This window comes from Falco rusticolus, chromosome 1 (assembly GCF_015220075.1).
Source record: "Falco rusticolus isolate bFalRus1 chromosome 1, bFalRus1.pri, whole genome shotgun sequence".
NCBI lineage: Eukaryota > Metazoa > Chordata > Aves > Falconiformes > Falconidae > Falco > Falco rusticolus.
Window position 1 is genome coordinate 78,064,031 of NC_051187.1, and position 14,504 is coordinate 78,078,534.

Below are 14,504 nucleotides of genomic sequence, written 5' to 3' on the forward strand. Positions count from 1 at the left end.
ATTTGATTGAAGAATCGTCATCAAAATTATGGTTAACCTCTGCGCGGCGTCTGTAGGAAACCTTGCGGCAGGCAGCGCGTTACCGGTCTCAGCGCGCATTTCAACGCGTGCAGTGTTTGGCCGCAGCCGCAGAGGGAAACGATCACCAAATGAAAGAGAAAGCAAATGCCATCAGGGCAGGCTTGTCCCAGGGTCGCGAGGGGGATGGGAGGTCCTGGACGGCCCGCCCCGGGTCGTCAGCCTGGCAGCGGACACGGGGAAACCAGACCTTGCATTGCATCAGACATTGCCTTCCTCTCCAGAAAAAGGGGCTATCCCTCACCCCTGCTTTGCCGAGCCGCCCCCGGGGGACGCCAGCGGGGGAAGGCTGCTTTCCCGGGGGGGAGCAGGGGGTGAGATGGGGAAGCGCCTGGGCCCCGGGGAGCCCCGAGCCCCGGGGAGGGCCGAGGCCGGGCGAGCCGCCCCCGGGAAGGCGGTGCGGGGCCGGGCCGGGCGGTGCCGCCGCGTCTGGCGCCTTGGCCCCGGGCGGCGAGGCTGGGGGGAAAGGGGTGCGCCGGGGGGAGAAGGCTGGCGGCAAGGCGGTCCCCCGCCCTGGATAGGAACTGGGCTGTTCATAATGAAGGGGCTTTTTGATGAATCGCAGCCAACGGCAAGAATCTTCCGGCTCCTCTGCCCCAAACTTTCCTGTGCCCTACTTCTGGGCGAGAGATCGCCTTTGTGGGTTAATTTAAGGAGACGGGAGGGGCTGCGGCACCGGCCGGGAGGGCAGGGGTGGGAAAACACCGAGGCGCCCTGGAGGGGCCGGCCAGGGGCAGAGGGGCAGCGCAGAGCCCCCCTCCCCCGGCCCCGCGACCGCAGGCTGATGCTCAGCCCAGCCCCAAACCCTCCCCGGCCACTTGTGGGGAAGGGGAACGCCACCCGTGTCTGTCCCCACCCCGTCGATCAGGCCCAGCTCCCACGAGGGCCGCCGGTCCCGCACCTCCTGCAATGCCGCCTCCAGGCCCGGGGCCAGCTCCCGGCCGCACTGGGGGTCAGAGCAGGGGATGCCCACGGCTGCATCTTCAGGTGGCGTTTCCTTCTCCCCGGCCCGAGCGGACCTGCCGTCGGGTGGCAGCCCTCTCGCAGGAGAGGTCCCGAGCGCTCCCCGACGGCCCGGGCCCACAACCGGCCCCGCAGCGCCTGGGCTCTCCCTCGTCTCTCCCGCGGCACCGGCCGCCGGGGGCTGCGCCCGTGGCCCGTTTCCACCCCTGGCAGCGAGCAGGGGCAGGGGAAAGGATTTTATTTTAGTTGCTTTTAATTTTTGTTTCTTTAGGGAAACCCATTTTTGTGTTAATTTCGTTTTCTCAGACCCTCTCGGCCCTGGAGCCCCGGGTTTCACGGCCCCCCTAGGAAGAAGTAAGGGGGTGGTCGCACCCCTCCCGACCCCCCACGCGGAGCAGGGGCCGGCAGCGCCCGGGCAGTGCCGTCGGCAAAGCGGCACCAGCGCGGCCCTGCGCAGCCAGGCTCTTCAGCCGAGGGGCAGGCGGGGCTGGGAGACGGGGGACTAAACTTCTACCCCCAAAAGCAGCTTCTGTGCCCAGCTGGGAGGTGAATTCGTTCAGTGCCCAGCGCCTGGTGGCCGGCCCGGCCGCCCCGCCGCGGACACCCCTCCCGGGGGCTGCGGCCCCGGCGCCGCCGCTGCTGGGGGAAGCGAAACGGTGTCCCCACCGGCCCGGCGGCGTTTGTCCCATCGCTTCCCCTCATCCCGAGTGAAACGGGGATAATCCCGTGAATTTTGCAGGCGAACGCGGGGCAGAGCAGGATGCAGGGCGAGGGGACCCTTACAGAGTCCTCCCCAAGAAGCATCTTCCCAATAATTCTACTTCAGGAATGTCTCTTTCCTCCTTTGGCTTTATGCCAAAGCAGCGAGAATTTTTTTTTTTTCTTACAGTTTGAGATTTTTATTTATGTCTCTCTCTCTCTCTCATCTATTTATTTATTTTTAGAGGCGTTGCTACCTTTATTGGCTGCTTGGGAACTGGAAAAAGAGAACGTTTCCAGAATATTTGGTTTCGTTCAAATGAAAATCAGACTATTTTTTTGGCTAGCACTCCCTGGGACTGGACCAAACAGGGTCTGGACCTAAATCAATAAAAAAAAATAAATATGTGACTATCCAGGATGAAAGATACACACCCAGCTACACAGATGTCATGTAGGAAGCTCCCGAGTCAGGACTCTAATCTTTTCGAGATTTGACTTTATGAAAGCAAAGTTCTTTTAAAATAAGTTTTGACACCTCTTTTAGCGTGCACATCCTCAGTCATTTCCTTACTCTGGAGCCTTGCTCAGATCCATCACATAGGAAACATCTACCTTAATTTTTTTGTGAAAATCAAAGCAGAACAAGTATTTTTCTCTGGGAAAAATCCCATAGAGATACGCCCTGCTCCCTGTGAGCCATGAGAACAGCATCTGACCATGGACATAGAACTCCCCATGAAACACTAACGGCAATCAGCATTTTGTACACACAGTTTCCAGCAGATTTTCTCCACTCACTTCTTCACCCACACCTTCATCCTCTTTTCCTCACCACCAGGGCTCTGCAGAGTCCTTCTCCAGCCAAATGTGTTTGCTACTACCTTATGTTTTGGTTTTTACGCTGATTTACCCCACTCTCGCTGCCCTTCACATTGCTCCTTTGGATAGTTGTTTTCTTCTTAACCAAAAAATGCTGGTGGCTGTTACTGAACTCTGTTCTGTCCCATAATATTGTCACATTGGTAATGTTTTTAAAAAAGCAAGTTTAAAGAAAATGTATAAAGGTTAACCAGAATCCAACATATACTAGATCCTTTCCATTCTTGAAGGTGAGCTGTGCCTTTTGCCTTTCCCAGAGAGCCTTCTAGGGCCTGTAAGATATTATTCTGCATTTGTATTTACCAGGGGTCTCAGAAGTCATATCAGTATATTGCTGACAGAATTTCCTGCCCCATAGAAAACAATCACCTAACTATAACTTCTGTAGCAACAGAGATGTTAACCTGACTATTCTGTGCCAAATCTGGAATAACACTATAGCTGAAGATTAACATTGTACTTGCACAGCTTTGTGAGACAAACCAAAGGTCACTTTTTGGGTAGGCTGTAACTGCTGGCTGTCTCCTAGCAATGTGATATGTTGGTTATGGACTTTGGTATTAGGGAGATGCAAATCTGTTCATTTTCTGAACATCTCTGAGGTTTTGCATTTTGGATCTATCTCCAGTTTTGTAAGACATTTAAGCCCCAATTTTATTACTTTCTGAAATCAGCTTTGGTTGTTTGGGAACTCATTAATATCAGCATGAAATCTTACCTACAAAGTTCATCAGTGTGAGGAAATGCTGGAATTAACTTGGCAAATTTGCTTTTTATGATCATGTTTTTGGAAAGTAGGACCTACAAGCAATTAAGTGTTAAGAACTCATGAAAAAATTAAAGACGACTGAACCCATTGCCCAGCCTTTGGTACTCCCAAACACAAACCACATGTTTTCAGGATCTAGGTTTGAATACCAAGCTGAGTTAATTCAGATCTGATCCTATATGTAATTATGGATAACATCCAGGACCAATTCCATGCCCCACTAGTCGAACTGCATGATTATGGTATCTGCTTTCTGATGAGGAAGAGAAAATTAGGCTTAATGCAAAAACGTTTGTATCACTCATGTGAATGAAAATGTCGTGTGTGTGGCAACATTATTTCTGACCAAGAAATAATGTATCTTTCTTTTAAGAGGCTTTTATCTTTCTTTTAAGAGATAGGATATGCAGATGCTTTAATTGGGGATGGCAACACTCCTGCTCTTGAACCGCTGAAGTGCATCTCTCCTACCTGGCCATATCACATCAGTCTTTACTTGCCTGGGGGCTGCTGAATAATCCAAATTCCCTATATAGAGAAAACAAGGTGTCTTGAGCTGTGGTGTGATCACACGCACTGAGTCACTGTGGGGAATAGCTGCCCCAGATTTTCAGATTTTTGTAGAAATTCCAGGTTTTCATAGGATCCACTTTTCACAGGAAACACATCCTTTTGCACTGCAACTAATTTCCAGAGTACTGGTTCCTCCCTGCTCATCTTTCCAAGGTACGTGCCTCCCAGCTTCCAGCTTAATGGCATTTGGCATGCTACTTGCAGAGTTGGGAAGCTTGGCTGCCTTCATACTGATCAACAGGAAAGAGTCTATGGGATAACGGAAATCTGGAAAACATGAGGGATGAAAGATGTGGCTTTGTTTAAACTGGGGGAAAAAAAGAGAAGGGAGGCGACAGTTTTCTATATGTAAAATGTTGCTACAAAGTTGCTGGTGATCAGTTGTGACCAAGTGAAAAAGAACGAGAAATTACTTAAACTTGCAGCATAAAAACCCAGGATAAATATCAGAGACACAGTCTGCCTCTTAAGATGGTATCTAAGACAGGGGTTTGATAGAAATCCCAGGACTTGTACTACAGAGATGCAGGTTAGAAGAAATATATGTATGAGATTATCTAAAGTGATTCAGCTAACTTCCACACAGGATGGGAGAGTGGCCTGGATGATTTCTTGAATTCTCTTTCAGTGCTTCGTTGCCACAAATCCCCGCAGGCAAGACAACTGTTCAGCTGGTTGACAGCTGATGCAGCACGGAGATTAAATTCAGCTGAAGACCGACTATGATGGTAGAAAGATGTTGATTCATCTGGAATTCAGGCTCTTAATTCACACCCAAATCGCTGGCAGAGCAGCTTGCTGACTTCAGTAGCTTAGTACTGGGTCCTTCGCTGGCAGTTGTTACCATGTCCATTTTTCTGTTTTGAAGAAAGATTGCAAGACTGGCCTCTTACCAAATCCATCCCAGCTTTGTGAAATATGATGGCTATTCCAGCACGAGTTGTATGACAGTTGGAGATCAGAGGGGTGCAGAAGGCAATTAGGCTATTAGGTTCACAACTATATTACTAAGTGGAAGTATCAAGCTTTTCATTCTCCTCTTCATTGTTTTATTTGAATAATCTTAATCCAGATCTTGAACGCTGAAGTTATTGCCTGAGAAATGGCTTCTAAGTAGTGCAGAAAGGATACAAAATCGACCTGCTTATAGGAAGGAAACCTGCATTTTTATTTCAATCATCAAGGAGATTACTTGGAGAAGAACTCAAAGTAGGAAGCTCTGAGCTGTCTTTCTACATCTTGGACATTCAGGACACTTATTCACATACAAATGAAAATGATAACATAGGGGCAAAAGAAGTTTTAGGCAAAGATTGGATGGAGTTAAGGAAGTTTCTCAAGAACAAATCCTCTGAAGCTGTTCTCCAGTTATTAACATACCTGCTGATTCCTGGTCATTTTCAGAAAAGTAGGAAGATCTAGAAAATCCTGATTCAGAGGGGAAAGAAAAGCCTCTGCTGCCTGGCAGCATAGTCAGTGGACTTCACTGACACCCGTCCATCTTACACACTCATGCACTTAAGGATCCAGCAGGAACAACCAAGGAGTGATGGTCCTCAGTTCTGTGGCTGGAACCCTGTAACAGCCAGTCCCTTTCATGGCAACTAGGGGAAATCAGCTTTATTTTTTGGCTGAATTAATATGTTTTATTTTGCATTGGAATAGATGAGGAGTGCTCATACAAGCAGTTAGGGCATCTCTGATAGGACATGTCAATAAACAGGAGGGAGGTGAGAACTTTTCTTATTTCATATTTATCTGCAGCGTAAGAAAAAGAATGTATGTGAAACAAGGTGCTGGAACGTGTGGAGAGGTAAAGGAAGTTAGGAGGGTGGATGCGGTAAGGAGAGGAGCATGAACCAGTGGCAGGTTGGAGAGCAGCAATAAAATAGATTTGTGGTCACTGTGGAAAATCACTACCAAAGTAGCTTGCGGTAAGAAAGCAGCTGAAGATAATAAGATGAGAGATGTAAGGATCTAAGGGAGGAAACAGGCAAGACATGGTCCTAGCGTGGCTGGAATTGGCACAGGGAGATGGCAGGGTTTGCTCATCGCAACCCCTGGGCTTTCCTGCAAACATTGCTCCTGGAATGAAAGCCCGTGTCTGTGTGTGGATGTTGGGCAATTCACAGCTAACGCTTGGGGGTGGAGGGTGGGGAAGGAGCATGCTTAATGGGGATGAGCAGAGAGGAGATGAGGGTCCAAATTAGTCAGCTGCAAAGGGCAGGGAAGCTCTTAGGACAGAGTGAGCAGTGTTTGTGGGCCTTGCTGCCCATCCCAGCTCTCACCGTGTGTCTTCTCACCCTTTCTGTACACCATGTTGGGCCAAAGAGCCTCACTGCCATCTCCTGCCGCCTCCACCACCCATGTCAGGCAGGAGGGATGATGCCGCCCTTGGCTGCTGCCACTCTCAATGGGAGGGGAGCCAAGCCAGTACTATTTATTAAGCTGCCCTGTGAATAATGTGGCAGGAGGAACCATCCCTGCCCTAGGGCATCTCCAAGAAGGTGCAGTTCAGGTGTGTAATGCTGTAATGTGCTGGGTGTCCAGTAGATGTTTACACCTCAAAATGGGGCAGAGGAGCTGACCTGAAAACTGCCTGTCTGCGGGGATTGACCCTCCAGGGTTCCTCTCCCAGCAGAGTGCCAGACTGCAGCCATGGTGGAGGGAAGGTGGAGGCTGCTAAGACAAGCCTCCTCCAAGCCCCCACTGAAGACCGAGGTGCTTTGCATTTTCGTCTGGGAACTTTCCCCTCATTACCCTCCTGACAGGATGGGTGCAGACAACATTAGGGACGCTGGGCTACACACCGGCCCCAGAGGAATGTCCTCCTCCTCCTCCTCCTCCTTCTCCTCCTCCTCTGTGGCAGCACCTCAGTGCAGGGGGAGGCACACCAGCACTTCCAGCCAAACACCTTCCCTTGCAGGATTTCTTTTTTTCCGGCTGAAGGCAGCTGCAGGAAGGCAGGGAGCCTTCACCCCTTCTCACCCCAGCTCCCCACAGCTGCACAAGTGAGTCTGGCCGATGCCTTTTCCCAGGGCTGAAGGGGATTGGTGATTAAAGGGGCTGTCTGACCAGCTTTCCCCTAAAAGAAGCTTACAAAGTCCGTTTGTTTAACCTTTTCACAGCAGCTTGACCCTGTCATGAAGAACAAATCACTCCAAAACAATGTCAAAGTGTGGGACTGGCGGAGTGGCTCCCAGCCTCTTCCTCCTCCGCTGTTGCACACCCAGGGATAGGTCCAGCCCTGGCAACAACACGAACCCTCTTCTGCATCCCACAGTCCCAGTCGCACAGCATCCTGCTGCAGCTGTGAATTTTGAGCCCCACAAAAGGAGGGACCGGGTGTGAGTGGCTGTGCTGGTGGCACTGAGGTGACACATTGCCAGGCAGCTTGCGATTCATCTACCTGCTAAAAGTGAGGGCTCTTGCCTCCAGTGTTTTCCAGATATTAGATGCATTTATGGAGTTATTATTTCTTTTTCCTGATGCTAAACCCTTCAGCCAAGTTTGAGGTTACACTGCCTATTTTACACCTTTTGTAGACTGTTTAGCAGTGAAACCAGAGGGCAAACAGACTCACTAGTGAAGTCTAGAAGTAAATGTTTACATTTTGTTACATTCTTTTTTTTTGTGGTTAGGGAAGGAAGCTACTTCAGTTAAAAATAACTACTAAATGCTTACTGAGACACTCAGATTTTAAATGATAGTCCTCTTTTCCCTTAATCCAAGTGATCAAAGCAAAAATGCATAAACTGGACAAAAGTTATTGTATTCCAGTGTTTTCATGAAGTGATTTTCTACATGAACAAGAAAATGAATCTTAACCACTTACCACAAAAATATCCTCAGGCGATGGTAGTACAATTAAGACCTTTTCTTTAAATAGTATGCAAGCTAATGTAGTACATATGGTGCCATTAGCAACTTCAAACCAGTATTTGGATATTCATTTAATTTAAAACAGTGTGTGCTAACACAAAACTTAGCAGTAATAGTAAATGTAAACTTGGGTAAGAAAGTAAACAATGCCATCTCTGTTGCAAGTGCAAGCCATTAGTCAACAGGACCAGATTTTGATAGCAAGTATAAGCACTACATTTTTTATGTTATAATAGATATTTTTTAAATCTTGTTTTGTTTGGCTTTGTTTTAAAAATTAATTCTTGCAAAGAATAATCATATTGCTACTATATTTTATTGTGCTCAGTGATTTTCCTTATGAGGAACTTTTCCTTTGTTTGTGAATACAGAAAAAATTGACAGCAGCAGAACAAACTGTGCAAAATGAGGAAATAGATTAGCTCATGCTAACTGTGTGTGTAAACTGAAACACCGTACTGATATCTTTGTTTTTTTACCTAGTGACATTTGCTGCAGAACAGTGATGGATATAGCCTGGTTAGCTGAAGGTGGCACACTCAATTTAAAAGCCCTGTGGAAAACCAGCTGTGTTAGTATGCAGGTGCTTAAACATCCTTTCTGTAAAGCAGACTAGGTTATTTAATCACTGCTTTAAACCAGACACTTAAAGTTTGTGGGATGCTACTGAAATTAAGATTGTTCATGTGTTGAAGATAACATGGCACAGGCCATTCCCACCAGCCCCTGCAAGGGAAAACTTTAGTTCTTCATCTCAATTTCAGATATTGTTGTCAGCTAGAAAAAAACCAACCAATAGTAGCAGCATTGACATTATGGTAGTAAAGTAAATAATCCACATCAAAACACTTAGGGAGAAACCAACAGGATGAGAGAATTTGTCATTTCCTTATTACAGGGGAAGTTCTGCATTTTCACTGCCCCTCTGTTCACAGCGGCCCCATGAGCCCTGGAAATCCCTATGGAAGTTGTGTTCCCTGCTGCGTCCCAGAGCCTGGCCCTCCCTGCAGCTGCTGAGGCTTCCTCTGCTGCATAGACGGCAAGGAGAGCAGAGATGCCAGGGAGCGAGGTGGCTATGCAGCTTAGTAAAAGGTTAATCCTTGACCCTTGTGGGCAATGGTGGGCAAGGTGGCTGTGCCTCCCTCGGCAAGGAGCCACAGCTGTGAATCCAGCTGTGAAGCACAGTGCCCAAGTGAGCCTTGGCTCGGGGAGCAAGAACAAGAAGCTAATAAATCACGATGCACACAGGAAATATTTACTTGGCAAGGAGAAAACTTGCACCAAGTCATCACCCAGGTTAAAAGGGAAGAGGCTTTGTGCAGGGCAGGAGAGGGCCATCAGGCTTGCCGGCACGTACTTCCTTCTTGCTGGAGCTGTTCCACTTTGTATAAATAATTAAATCATCTTCAGGGCAAGGACTTGACCCTGCATCTCTCGTATCCCAGGCGAGCACCCAAACAACTGGGCAATAGAATCAATCTCTTGTTTTTCTCTCCCCGGCCCAATGAATATTTAATCACCTGTACAAAGTGAAGCAGCTCCAACAGGAGGGAGTGAAAGCCAGGCACCTTGCAAAAAAGCTCTGCAGCTCAACAGCCCATCTACTTTTCCAGCAGCATTTGAGTCCCCACGGGCAAAAGCCCTTGGTATGTGAGAGAGGGGGTTGTGCTGACTGGATGCTCCCTGCTAGCAGAGTCCTGAGATGGTGGGAGGCAGCTCCTGTCTTCTCACCTTTCCCATCTCTAACTGATAGCCACCTACACATTTTCTTTTACAGCTGACAATATTGATGGCCACTCTTGGTATATTTGCCTAATGATTAGACATGGTCACCTAGGAAGAAGACGACCCAGGCAGAACCTGCATCTCCCAGGAGACCATGCGGCTGCCAGGGCACGTGCTGCAGCTTCTCAAGTTGGTGAGAAAGTCAAACAGATGACGTTGGATAAGTGGGAAAGATCATGTGCCCACTGATGGGAGCTTACATCTTGGGAAGTTCTTGTCTCCCACATGGCTACTGCTTCCACACCCAGTTCCTTACTTTATGCACTGACAGAAACAAAACACAACCCAACACATCACAGCAGTAAAAAGCATAAAAACCAGCTGCAGGGAATAAGAATGCAAAGAATAAGGTCATTCTACCCAAGGCACATTTTGTTTTTGTTGGGTTTTTTTTGGTTTTGTTTTTGTTTTTTTTTATAATTCCACAGGAAACTAGGCCATCCAGTAAGGTTTTTACAGCTAATGCAGATTTTTAAAAGAAAGTGCAACTGAAGGGTTTTTACAAAATGTGCTGAGCCAGAAAAGATACTACTCAGGTATTTCTGTAGCCTATCAAGGCCAAAGTTGGATGTGACGTGCCCTTTAGGAAGAATCAGTCCTAGCCTCACATGGTCCTGAACTGTCTCAGCAAGTATTTTCTTAGCATTTTTTTCCTTATAAGAGACACAAATAAGTAAAGAGTTATTTTTAGAGTATAAGACTATAATTAAACTGTCATTTGCTGCTGCACCAGAAATCCAATGTGATTGCACAGGAAAAAGTGAGGAAGTTCTTTAACCTATTTAACATAGATAATCACCTATAAATTCTCCATTCTACCAGCACATTGCTGCATTTTTCCCAACAAACTTTCTTTTGGGAAGTTTGGGTATCTATCGACACCTCAAAATAAGACAAGTCAGAACATTATGTATTTTTTTTTTTTTTTAAAGAGACATTTAGTCTTGAGATGGCAGCTTTTCTGTAACTTCACAATGTAATTGCAGAGCTGTGTATTTTATTTTCAAAGTTTTGGGTGTTTTTAAACTTTTCTGTTAAAAAATATTTTAAAACCCCCAACATTTCTTAGACATCTTTTGCTTCTGATAAAATCTAATGGTGATCAGGAGGGATGTTTGTGTTAAGTCTGGGCTATATATTTAGGTGTCTGAGTTAGATGTGAGTCTCCCCATAGGTAAAAAATTAAGAGATTTAAGACCCTCCAGGCAGCAGTCCAGCACAGGGGCTTCCGTGTCACCCTCTGGAGGTGCCCGATTCTGCCACTTACAAGACATGCCCTGTTGACTTAATGTCCCAGGTGGGCTGTGATCATATAGCTTTCTTCTCTCTGAACTCCCCAGTCCTGGCCATAGGCTGCAGACATGGTGCTGAGAGACATCCCACTCCCTGCTCCTCCACTCCCACCTCAGACACTACAAACTCATCTCTGTTGTTTACACTGTCTTGCTCAATAGCAAAATTAATTCCTACCTGCTGCAGAATGAAGATTAAGTCTGGGGAGTCAGTGATGGGAAAGCACTACCACAACAGGAGGATCACCTCTTTGGTCAGCCATACTGGCAGATGGAGGTGCAAGTGCAGGTGCAGGTAGTCCTTCTGACTTCAGGAAAGGGCAATTTGTTAAGCCCAGTCTTGCATTGCTTGTAACAAATTAATTTATCACTTGGTTTTACCATTTTGGGCCAAACTTGCTGAGCCATGGTTTTTACCCTTTTTTCCTGCAGCCAGACTCAGTCCTGCTTGCCGGAGCTTATTGGCAGAGAGGATAGAAGGGAAGAGATGAGTCAAGAAGAATCAGATCAAGAGGGTAATTTGGCTGGGAGCATTTTCTGCTCCTTTCCGTTTTCTAGCTGCAGAATGAGTTACATTTGCCAAGTGTGTTTAACCTTGGAGAAGGGCTGCGAGAGCCTGGAAATGCAAATGGTATTGCAAGCACTGCCGGGGATGGGAGACATACGGCTAAAGTATCACTTCAGCCACAGCCCTGCAGCACTGTGCAATGTACATACTAATCTCCAGGAAACCTGCCTGGCTGGAGAAGGACTCGGGCTTTCCCCGTCATCCCTGGTTCACATTGCACAGGATTCCTCAGCCATGCTTAGGGCATGGATCTGGCAGGCTGTAGCTGGGAAAACTATTTTATGCCTTTACCTGTGTGCTGTTTGCATACTGAATTAGCAAGAAGGCTTTTGAACTTGGCTAGTTTCAGTCACCCTCCAATCTCATCTTCTCTATTTCTGAACTCCTGGTCTGCAAGCTAAGATCCACGGCAAACGATTCACCATCCTTCTGTCACGCTGATCCTATTGCTTGGCAGGAGTTTCCAGAGCAAATCTTCCTAATGCTAATGCTGAGTCAAGCACAAGGGCTAGATTTAACCACATGTTATTTAACATTGCATTGCTTTGGCTTCAAAAGGCACTTTAAGGCATTGCTCATGATGCCGGTGATACCATGCCAGTTCAGTCAGGTCTGTGAGCAATGCAACTGTATTGTCCCAGTGCTCCAAAGTACCCTTCAGAAGTAGTCTTTATGATGGGTTGTTACAGATAACATCAATTCCAAAATGTTATGTGCCACAAGGACATCAACAAGATGATAACTCTTGAAAAATCAGCAGTCAAATCGTGCTTGAGTTCAGAGAGAGCTAGGCTTTACAGGTGAAGCTGGAGATGCACCCTGATGCTTGGCGGCATGAGGTTGGCACGTCCAGAGCATGAATGGTGTGTTGCACACACTTTCCCAGGCATGTCATACCAAGGCAGTGTGGCAGGGAAGCCTGGAACTTGCAAGGGTGTTGAACACCAAGTAGATCAGCAGAGCTGGACACCAGCCTGGGAGGCAGACACAGCCAGGTCACAGCAATAGCATATATCTTCTCCTTATTCACTCATTTATATTTATATTTCTCTCCCCTCTGGGCCTGTGCCCTGTCCTCCTTTGGCTTTTTTCTTTATCTTGAGTTTCTCCTCCTGTCCTATATCCAGCTTTCCCCAACAACAGTCAGAGCCTAAACCTCTCTCCTTATGCTTCTGCTTCCCACAGATGATACAAACCCATGTAAACAGATGGCTGTGTGGGTTTTCACACGTTTTCCGTATATCTACACATTGATTCAAAGAGACATGTTGCACACCCTTTGCTCTTCCCTCCTACCAGAGTGACACAGAGTGAAAGCAGAGCTCCTGAGGAGCCCTTAGTCCTGCTGTGCTCCATAAAATCACACGTAGCAAGCCCTCCCGTTGCTCACTGGGTTGGGGCCACTCATCTGGTGTTGTAAAATCTGCGGAGGAAATATGTGCTTCTCAGTAATGTGAAGAAAAGCCACTCAGCAGTTCCCATATTATATATATATATTACTTCAAGCAATGCAGATGCATGTCCTTGTTTAGAAAAGTCACACTTATTTCAGCAGTTGCTGCCAGGAGAGAACAGGGCTGCAGAAGGGGTGCCATGTAAATATGGTGAGAAGGGAGTTTTAATTTGCAAGGCTGCTCTGGCACACAGGAACAGGATATTGGTGTCATTGTTGGGGGGGGAAACAAATAATGCAGTTTGGGTTTGCCTTGTGTCATCTTTCAGCTAGAGAAAAGAAAGACTAAAATTCTCCCTCACTGAGATGTCAATACCACATATCTGCTAAGATCATTTGTATGTTTTTGCTCTCACGCAGCTCTTTTGTTCACGAAAGCTAACAAAATTTGTGATTTTTTTTTTTTTTTGTTGTTGTTGCTGTCAGGGACAAAAATCTGGCTGAATCAGCACGGGCGGGTGCAGGGCACAGTGGCTTTGCCTGAAAGACGATTCACACAGCCAGCGCATTCGGGTGGGTTAAGCCCCAGCTCCGATGCGCCCTCTGTGTGGATAAAATAACACTTCGAGTGAGCCGTTCTAGAAAATGAAAGAACTAATTGCTGGGGTTAGAAGAATTCAGCCAGTCTCAAGCCATTAGGATCACGGAATTGGAGCAAAGCTGCCAGGGCTTTACCACGCTTAAGACCTAACCTTAGGTTGCTCTTCGATCACACGACCACAGCTCTAACATTCGCAGGCGAACATGCCCTCCATGCCCCGGCAGCGCTTCCCTCCGTGGATGCAGTGATGAGCGCAAGGAATGCCAATTCCACAGTACTCCTGATCGCCAGCAGGATAGGGACAGACAGGCCTGGTGGTTTAATTTGCCCTTTTTTTTTTTTTTTTTTTTTTTTTAGAGGAATAAAAACAACAAAAAGACAATCTAGTCTGTCGTGAGATTTCTGACTGATTGTGGAGTAATTTGGGCAGAATGGAATAGAGCCTGCTCAGTGGCTCATGAACAGCACTTATCCGTACTCCATTATTTTCCTTTTAGTTTGCTTTACAAATTAGAAAAGGGCACCAGTGTCAAATTCTTGATGCAAGCCTCTGTGTGAAATGATAAGCTAAATCCTAAATTGGGGTCAAAGCTGTTCATGGGGTTCCTGCTGCTAATAAAAACACTTTTCTTTGTTCCTGCCTGCTAAGATTGCCTGCCCCATTTATAAACAAGATCTTATCCCAAAAGAGATACCTCTACGCAGAAGTTAGGGAAAAGTACCCTGCTTACACTAGAATGTGTCCTTAAAAATATACTATGTTTTGGAAGGAAAAAAGGTAGCATCATTGCATTAAGAGTAATGCATTTATACTAGCTAAAATCCTGGTTTTGTCTGCACATAGCATCTCAGGGTATTTTTCTGAGTGGTTCACAATGTGAACAATAATTGGCAGCATCATGAAATTATGTTCCAATGACTCGTCATTTGTGAAACCTCCCTTTAATTTCAGTTCAAAGATAGGCTGATGAGTTTCCCCCCCCACAGGTTTCTTTTTTGACACTCCTTTCTGAGTCCAA

At 46.7% G+C, this 14,504-nt stretch overlaps 1 long non-coding RNA gene across 3 annotated transcripts in view; it reads right to left on the bottom strand.

The window, feature by feature from the left end:
* The window catches only part of LOC119147148, a 42,020-nt gene that overhangs the window by 11,617 nt on the left and 15,899 nt on the right, over positions 1–14,504 (bottom strand). The window lies entirely within an intron of this gene.